Source organism: Dipodomys merriami, unplaced genomic scaffold (assembly GCF_024711535.1).
Source record: "Dipodomys merriami isolate MVZ:Mamm:240054 unplaced genomic scaffold, mDipMer1.0.p SCAF_14, whole genome shotgun sequence".
Lineage (NCBI taxonomy): Eukaryota > Metazoa > Chordata > Mammalia > Rodentia > Heteromyidae > Dipodomys > Dipodomys merriami.
In genome coordinates this window covers 37,979,571-37,988,863 of record NW_027202715.1, presented here as the reverse complement: position 1 = coordinate 37,988,863, position 9,293 = coordinate 37,979,571, and positions in this window count along the sequence as shown.

Sequence of the window (9,293 nt, the reverse complement as noted above, 5' to 3'; positions counted from 1 at the left end):
TCCTTTCCTCTTAAAATATTAAATCCAAAGTAACTTCTCATTCTACTTCCTCCTGTATTCCAATGGGAACAACTTTGTCAGGCAATTTGTAGTTAACATTAGTGTCTTTTGTGGATATGTACATCTGGACACACATGAGAATACAGACACAGATCCACATATTATACATATTCTTAATATGTTCTACAAATACAATTCTTTGAAGCTTATAGTGCATGAGCTTTGTACAACATGCTGTTTGGCCAATATATGCCAGAAAATACTTCAGGATTATAAAATCATGAGATATAATATTTTTTCTCATCCTGGGGACTTGAACTCTGGGCCTAGGTGCTGTCTTTGAGCTTCTTTGGGTCAAGGCAAGCACTCTACTGGTTAAGCAACAGTGCCACTTCCGGTTTTTTTGAGTAGTTTACTGTAGATAAGAGAGACACAGACTTTCCTGCCGGAAATAACTTTGAAGTGTGATCCACAGGTTTCAGCCTTTTGAGTAGCTAGGATTAGAGCTGTGAAGCACCAGCACCTGATGAGATAAGTTATTTAGTAGTTAATTTCAATTTATAGATTAAAAAGTTATCTTAACTTATTGTATTTCGTGGTGTTTTTAAGCAGATATATTATATGAAGTTCATATCAGGTTAAACATATTTCTTGTGGTAAACCATTCACAGTCATTTCTTCTATATTTGGAAAATAGACACTATATGATCATAATCAAGTTCCTCTACTATGATTTTTATACATTTTTATCTATATGGTTTTTTATGTACTGGTCCAGGAACTTGAACTCAGGGTCTGGGTTCTGTCCCTGAGCTTTTTTACCCAAGGCTAGTGCTCTAGCAATTGAGGCACAGCTCCACTTCTGGCTGTTTGGTAGTCAGTTGGGTTAAGAGTATATGTTTCAAGCACCTGGACTGGCATACACACAAAAAGAAAAAGAAAAAAGGAAAAAAGAGATGATAATGGTTTAAATTGCTCATTATTTTTCATATAAATACACTTTATATACACTCTATATACTCACACCTAATTCATGAGAAAACTGCTATGAAAGTGAATGCTGTGGAAAAGTAGTTTTGATCTAATCAATAGTCATGAATGAGGCCATACTGCAGGCAAAGTAGATCCATAGACTGTAGAAGTAAAAGACCCAAGGCACACACAGTGAGCTCTGAAGCCTGAACACATTCCATGCATGGACTCCTCTAACTCAGAGGAGAAACCAGCAAGAGAATCAGCAGACAATAGACAGTGCATACATAGGAACCCTTGCTGAGTTAACGTGATTCACACACACACACACACACACACACACACACACACACACACACACACACACACACACACAATGTATTATTAATCTAAGAGGAAGAATGATATTACATAATTTACAAAAAATGTATGGGCCTGGAAAAGAATTCATATTGAGTGAATTAAATCAGCCTGAGAGAGACAAAGAGTGCATGCTTTCTCTCATATATGGAAGTTACCATGTACACTTAAAATATAAACATATTAAAGCACATACAGGAACATATACATATAGACACAATCAAAATGAATGAAGCCTGGTATAACTCCTCTGAACATTTAACAGGCAGTTCAACAAAGTGCATACTAGGAAGCTGAAACATGTCTTGTTTGAGCCGGGGCACAGTCTAATGGGAGGAGCAGTCATGTGGAGAGAGGAATGGTGAGTGAATGCTGGCCTGTCACTCACTGAGAATGGAACCAGGAAACTGGAGGAGAATCATGGGAATTGGATAGAAAGGAGAGAGAGAATGAGGAAAGTGGTAACTGATCAAATGTATCACATACATAAAGGGATGGGTTACATGAAAACTCCTTTGTACAAGTATTAGAAGATAAAAAATGATTAAAACTATTGTCAATGAAATTGAAGAGGCCAGGAGTAATTGAATGAGATCAAAGAGAATAAAATAAACAGCTGCATAATATAAAGAAGACCATTTATGTTATAAAGAGTGACTCAAGTGGTGCTGTTGCTCAAATGGTAAAGCGCTCATCTTGAGGAAAAGAAGTTCAGAGATAATGCCCAAATCCAGAGTTCAAGCCCCAGGACTAGCCAACAAGAAATAATCAAGCAAGCAAGTAAGTAAGTGAGTAAGTAAGTAAGTAAATAAATAAATAAAGATTGACTCAAGAAATGTAACAATGTAATTGAAAACAGAAAATTAAAGCACAAATGAAAATGATCTGTACAACTTGGGGAGGGGACCAGAGGAAGGGAAGGATGGAGAAAAAAGGGAGAGTGTTCACAAGTTCGACAAGAAGTGTAATCATCACCACCTTACTTATGTAACTGTAACCCCTCTGAACATCACCCTGACAATAACATTATAACTTTAATAAGCACAATAAATTAAACAAAAGAAAATCTTGGTTGAAAGCCCTACCAGGATCAAGTGAAAGAAAGTCAAGAATTAAAGACAAGGGGGATGAATTCACAGATTCAGTGACAAGACAAGAAAAACACCGAGAGATGGACACAATAGAAAAAATTAGAATATAGTTCTTGGCACTGTTAGTAGTTCCAACAAGAGGGTTAGAGAAATCCAAAGCTGCAATTACAAGGTAAGTCAGATAGCATTGGCAAGATTGACAATTCTAGCTGCATACTAAACATGCCTCTTCCACAAACCTTAAACCCAGGATGGGGATTTGGGGAAATAGTGACTACTTTGAAGTGTAAGGCTAACCTCTCTAAAGAAAAGTGTGTTCTTGCTCCTCTGTCTCAAGGGGGTTATAACAAAGGGCAATCTGCTGAGAATGAGTTTGTTGCAGGCTTGAAAACAAATAGTCATAGCTCAGGGAATCTTGGGATAGCTTGTAACAGTGTTTGGGTGAAATATGAACAGAAGAGTTGGTGCTGGACAGGGAGAAGGCCTGACATGGACCCACAGTAAAGTTTCAGCAGCTCAAGCATTGAAGGGTGCAGTGGTTGGAAGCCCTTAGTCATGGTGGAGCCCAAGCACTGAGCCTGTGGCTGGCAGAATGTGTGTACTGAGGGAGAAGAAGGTTAGAGGGCTGGGTAGAGTGAACTTATCTTCAAGTCTTCTGGGACATGTAAGTAATCAAGTCTTTGTGATAATTGATGGTAGAGTATAAAAGTGATAAATGAATTAAAGCCATGAGGAGATTTTCACAAATAGAGGAAAGTGATTCCTGCCAAATCTACCAAGTCATTTGGTTACAATCTTACCTTGTTGCCATGTGCCATTCTTTAGGAATTTTTTTAAAATTAAGACAACTTGGTCTTGGGGCTGGGAAGGTGGCTTAGTGGTAGAGCGCTTGCCTTGCATGCCTGAGGCCCTGGGTTTGATTCCTCAGCACCACATAAGAAAAAACCCAGAAGTGGCGCTGTAGCTCAAGTGGTAGAGCGCTAGCCTTGAGCTGAGGAGCTGAGGGACAGTGCCCAGGCCCAGAGTTTAGGTCCTATGACCGGACCACCCCCCCCAAAAAAAAGACTACTTGGTCTCAAAGATCATTCATATCTTTTTTATTTTCATTTTTGTTTATTTTTTATTTATGCACAATGTTACAGGTAATTTTTCCAATATGTCACAATAATACAGTGATAATAATAATGACACCAATAACAACATTTCTTCTTGTAAGGTGCTTACTGAAACTTTCTTATTTGTTCTAAGTATTATTTACTTTAATCTTCACTACTGCTGTGATTTAAGTATTTCCTTATCCCCATTTTATTAGTGAGCCAATTAAGGCTTTTAGAATTTGTTATTTTTCCAAATTTACACAACTAAGTCTAGGTTTCTGGACACAAAATCTGTGGTAGTAATTTTTTTAAACCAGCACCCTTAGTTTACTACATATGTCCTGAAAAATTCTGTGGAACTGTCGTAAAAGAAAACATAGTTCTTCAAGGCAAGGATGCCCACTGTCTCCACTCCTCTTCAATATAGTCCTAGAACCCTTAGCCAGGGCAATAAGGCAAGAAAAAGACATTAAAGGGATCCGCATAGGGAAAGAAGAAGTTAAACTATCCCTTTTTCCCTTTTTGCAGATGACATGATACTATACCTCCACGATCCCAAAAACTCCATCCCCAAACTCTTAGAAATCATAAATCACTTTGGCAAAATAGCAGGATACAAAATAAACCCACAAAAATCAGTTGCCTTCCTATACACTGATAATGTACAGGAAGAGAGGGAAATAAAGGGAGCAACCCCATTCACAATAACCTCCCCCCCAAAAATATTTAGGAATTAACCTAACCAAAGATGTAAAAGAACTATTTAATGAGCACTATAAAAAGTTAAAGAAAGAAATTGCAGAAGACACTAGGAAATGGAAAGACCTCCCATGCTCCTGGATAGGCCGACTTAATATAGTAAAGATGGTAATACTTCCAAAACTAATATACAAATTCAACACAATTCCTATTAAAATCCCAATGACGTACATCACTGAAATACAGAAAACAGTCCAAAAATTCATATGGAACAACAAAAGACCTAGAATAGCCAAAACAATTCTAGGGGATAAAGACAATATGGGAGGGCTATCGATGCCGAACTTCAAACTCTACTACAGAGCTATAATAACAAAGATAGCATGGTACTGGCACAAAAACAGACCCGAAGACCAATGGAACAGAATAGAAGATCCAGAAATAAATCCACAGGCCTACAGCCAGCTGATATTCGACAAAGGAGCCAAAGACATACAATGGAAGAAACATAGCCTCTTCAACTGCTGGTGCTGGGAAAACTGGGCAGCCACATGCAGAAAACTAAAAGTGGACCCCAGCCTATCACCATGCACCAACATCAACTCAAAATGGATTAAAGACCTTAACATTAAACCTGAATCTCTGAAACTACTGCAGGACAGAGTAGGAGAGACACTTGAACTAATAGGCACAGGAAGGAACTTCCTGAACAGAGTCCCAGGGTCACAAGTTGGAGAGAGACTCGACAAATGGGACTACCTTAAAATAAAAAGCTTCTGCACAGATAAAGCTATCGCAACCAAGCGAGAAAGACAACCAACTAATTGGGAAAAAATATTTACCAGCAATATATCAGACAAGGGGTTAACATCCTGTATATACAGGGAACTCAAGAAACTAATCCCTCCCAAACCTAACAAACCAATTACTAAATGGGCAAGGGAACTAAAGAGGGACTTCTCAAATGAAGAAAAAAAATGGCAAAGAAACACATGAGGAAATGTTCATCATCCCTGGTGGTGAAGCAAATGCAAATAAAGACAACCCTGAGATACCACCTTACCCCAGTCAGAATGTCCCACATCCACAAATCAGCCAACGACAAATGCTGGAGGGGATGTGGAGAACGAGGAACCCTATTACACTGCTGGTGGGAATGTACACTTATACAACCACTTTGGAAAGCAGTCTGGAGGGTCCTTAGAAAGCTAAGGATTGACCTCCCTTATGACCCAGTCATACCACTTCTAGGCATCTACCCTGAACAACAGGAACCAATATACAAGGACACGTGCACCTCCATGTTTATTGCAGCACTGTTCGCAATAGCTAGGATATGGAAACAACCTAGATGCCCCACCACAGATGAATGGATCCAAAAATTGTGGTATCTATACATACACAATGGAATATTATGCAGCCATTAGAAATGGCACAATAATGGCATTTGCAGGGAAATGGATGGAGCTAGAAGGAATCATGTTGAGCAAGGTAAGCCAAGAATGAATAGACAAACAGTACATGGTCTCCCTGATAAGTGGATGCTAAATCCAAAATGTTAGGTGATATGACAAAACTAACAGGACTTAAGAAACAAAGAACTCCCACTCATCTGGTTGAACCACTACCAAATATCCCCATGCTGCTGATCACATATATGGTATATAACATGTGAGCACCGTTACAGACTGTGATAGACAATTTGCTCCAGGAAAGTTAGAATGAACTCGTGACTTTAAATGAGCATCATTATTCCACAATACTGTGAATTTCCGGAAATTATGTAATCACTTAATCACAATCAAAAAAAAAAAAAAAGAACCTCGGGGAAGGGAGGGAGGGAGGGGATGGCAGGGGGAAAACAATGGAGGGGGTAACAATGTTCAAGAGGAAGTGTACTCATTACCTCACTCATGTAACTGTAACCCTCTGTATAGTATCTTTACAATAAAAAAATTAAAAAAAAAGAAAACATAGTTCTTGCAGTTATTCTTTACAGAGTTTCATCTCAGACAACATACTAATGTAACAAATTGTTAAAATTCAGCTTTTCAATAATACACATTTCTTGCAACTTTTCTTTTTAATGGGTTACTCTTCTGTTTACATGTGTGTTAGCAATTCTGAGCTACTTTATTAACATTTCTGTCTCAAATTTTATATCCCTACAAATCTCTGAAGCTATTGATGCATGGTTGTGTAAAGAATGTATGCTATAACCCAAATAAGTATCTGCTGAGACACAAATGCCACTGGCCACTGACTGGTTCCAAATTTGAAGAATGTACAGTAAGAGAGTAAAAGAATCTCTGTAAGGATCATGATGACTAATTTCAATGTCATAACACATTTCAAATTTGTGATATGTTTGTGCACTCTCAAAACACTCAGGTTTCCTATAGTCTACTTAAGGGACTTTGGGGAAACACAGTCCCTTGACTTTATATTTTGAGATAATTTTAGATTTATAGAATAATAACAGAAATATTTCAAAGAGCTACTTGTCATTTATCAGCATCTGTTAAGGCTGAAAACCCACAGAACTTTAGTAAAATTACCAAGAGATGTAATGCTTTAAATTAAACTGCTCTAGTTCATTGTCTTTATTAATATTAACCAGCATTTTTTTTTTTTTTACTAATACTGGATTTCCATTACAAAATCTAATCTAGTCTGCTTAGTTATCCTGTCTACTTAGTTTACCTAGTCTGCAACAATCCGGTGTCTTTCTTTGTCTTTCATTGACTATAGCCTTGAGGTTTTCAAATATTAAGTATACAAGTGCAAGCCTGGAACAAAGTCTTCCAAGAAAATGGCTTTCATGAACAGGCTAGGGTAGTAATACTAATATCAGATTAAACATGTTTCAAATCAGAAAAAACAAAGAAGGGCATTTCATATTAATAAAGCCAATTCTTGATTATGTTTCTGTCTGAAGTGGTTCCCTGGTCATGATTATTTTCTTTGGGCTATATTCCTCCATTTAGTTTTTTTTTGTAGTGCTGGATTTTTGTTCATTAATTCCTTTATTTTTCTTTATTATTAAAAATTTTAGTTTCTCCATTGAATGTGAACGCTAGTTTCGCTGGATATACCAGTCTGGGTTGGCAGTTATTGGTTTTCAGAGCTTGGATGGTACTTTTCCGGGGTCTCCTTGTGTTGAGGGTTTGTATGGAGAGGTCCACAGTGATACTAATTTTCTTTCCATTGTTGTATAGCTACTTCTTTGATTTTACAGCATTTAAAAATCAGCTCTGCAATTCAGGTCTACAATGTGTCTAGAAGTGTTTCTTCTAGGATGCTCGGTGTTTTGTATGCCTCTGTTATGTAGGTGAGGTTTTCTCTTTTGAGATTGGGGAAATTTTCTGTAATAATCTTATTGAATAAGTGTTGTATCCTTCTATTCTGGTATTCCTCTCCTTCATTGATCCCAATTATATGAAGATTAGATTTCTTGGCATTGTTCGCCCGTTCTTGAACTGTATTTTTTTTATTTTAATGAGTTTTTTTTATTGTGAAAATACTGTACAGAGGGTTTACAGTTACATGAGCAAGGTCACGAGTACAATTCTTATCAAGCATTGTTGCCTCCTCCTTTGTTTTTCCCCTACCAACCCTTCCCTCCCACCTCCACAACCACACTCCCATCCCTGCTCCAGCAACTTGGTTTTATCTTTAGCTCCTGATAGTCTATTTTCCATCTCATCCATTCTGTTACCTATGGCTTCCATTGTTGGGGCAGCGTTCTTCGCGTTTTTCTGCCTTTGTGCAAGTTTCGAGGGCTTTAGTTTTCTTTTCCTTTTTTCAGTTTCTGTATTTCTGTGGGGTTCGCCTTTTTGTTTTTGCCAATCTCTTGGGGGAACTGTGTGTGGGAACCTGAATACTCTATTTCCTTGGAGACAGCTGTGGTATTTCCCTACTGGTTGGTGGCCATCCTGGATCCTCTCCCTCACGTTCAGCTCATTGTTAAGAGGAAAAGTTCATGTGGGATCCTCATGTCAGCGGAAAGAAGACCAAATGAAGAAGGGACATTTATTTCTCAAGGCATAAGAAGACGCTACTTTGCCATCAAAACTACTGAGCTTGTTTTCTGCAGTCAGGTGGTGTGAATCTTTGTTTCATTGAGAGCCATGTGGGTGGGACAGCATGTTTTACATAATGTTTTACAGGCCCCGGGTTCACTCAGATTCTAAAGGTTATAAATTCAGACTTCTCTGCCCTCTGTATTAATTATTAATTAATCCCATGTTTATTTGAATGTCACTGATTAAGAACAAAAATCAAGTAGTTAGCCATAGTACACAGTTTCCAAATTATTTGTAAACCCAATTGAACTGAATGTCTTCCTCAGGGAGAATAGTAGAAGATGTAGGAAATGTGTGTTTTAGCCTCAGCTCTACCAATTGCTGTTTGTGTTTTTCACCAATGTCCTCAGTATCTAAGACTCAAGCTTCTTTCTTTCTTTCTTTCTTTCTTTCTTTCTTTCTTTCTTTCTTTCTTTCTTTCTTTCTTTCTTTCTTTCTTTCTTTCTTTCTTTCTTTCTTTCTTTCTTTTTTTGTGGTTCAGTCGTGGGCCTGAACTCTGGGCCTGGGTGCTGTCCCTCAGCTCTTCAGCTCAAGGCTAGCACTCTACCACTTGAGCCACAGCACCACTTCCGACTTTTTTCCTTTTTGCTTATGTGGTGCTGGGGAATCGAACTCAGGGCCTCATGCATGCAAGGCAAGCCCTCTACCACTGAGCCATCTTCCCAGCCCTAAGACTCAAGTTTCTAAGCCCTAAAACGGGACAATTTAATGGCAGGCAAATAAAAATCAGAGAATGGAAATGGTTTTGATAGCCACATATGATCTTAGAATCCCCATATACCAGGTTCTAAAATGGCAGGTAACTGGATTTTAACAAGTCTTAATTTTCCATACAAAGGACGATAAGAGGCCAAGTACTAGGGCTCAGGCCTATAATCCCATCATAGAAGGTAATTGCCACTTTGGAGGCAAAAATTCAGAGGACTGCAATTTGAGGCCAACTTGAGCAAATAGCAAAACCCTGCCTCAACTAACAGGCCAGGCATGGG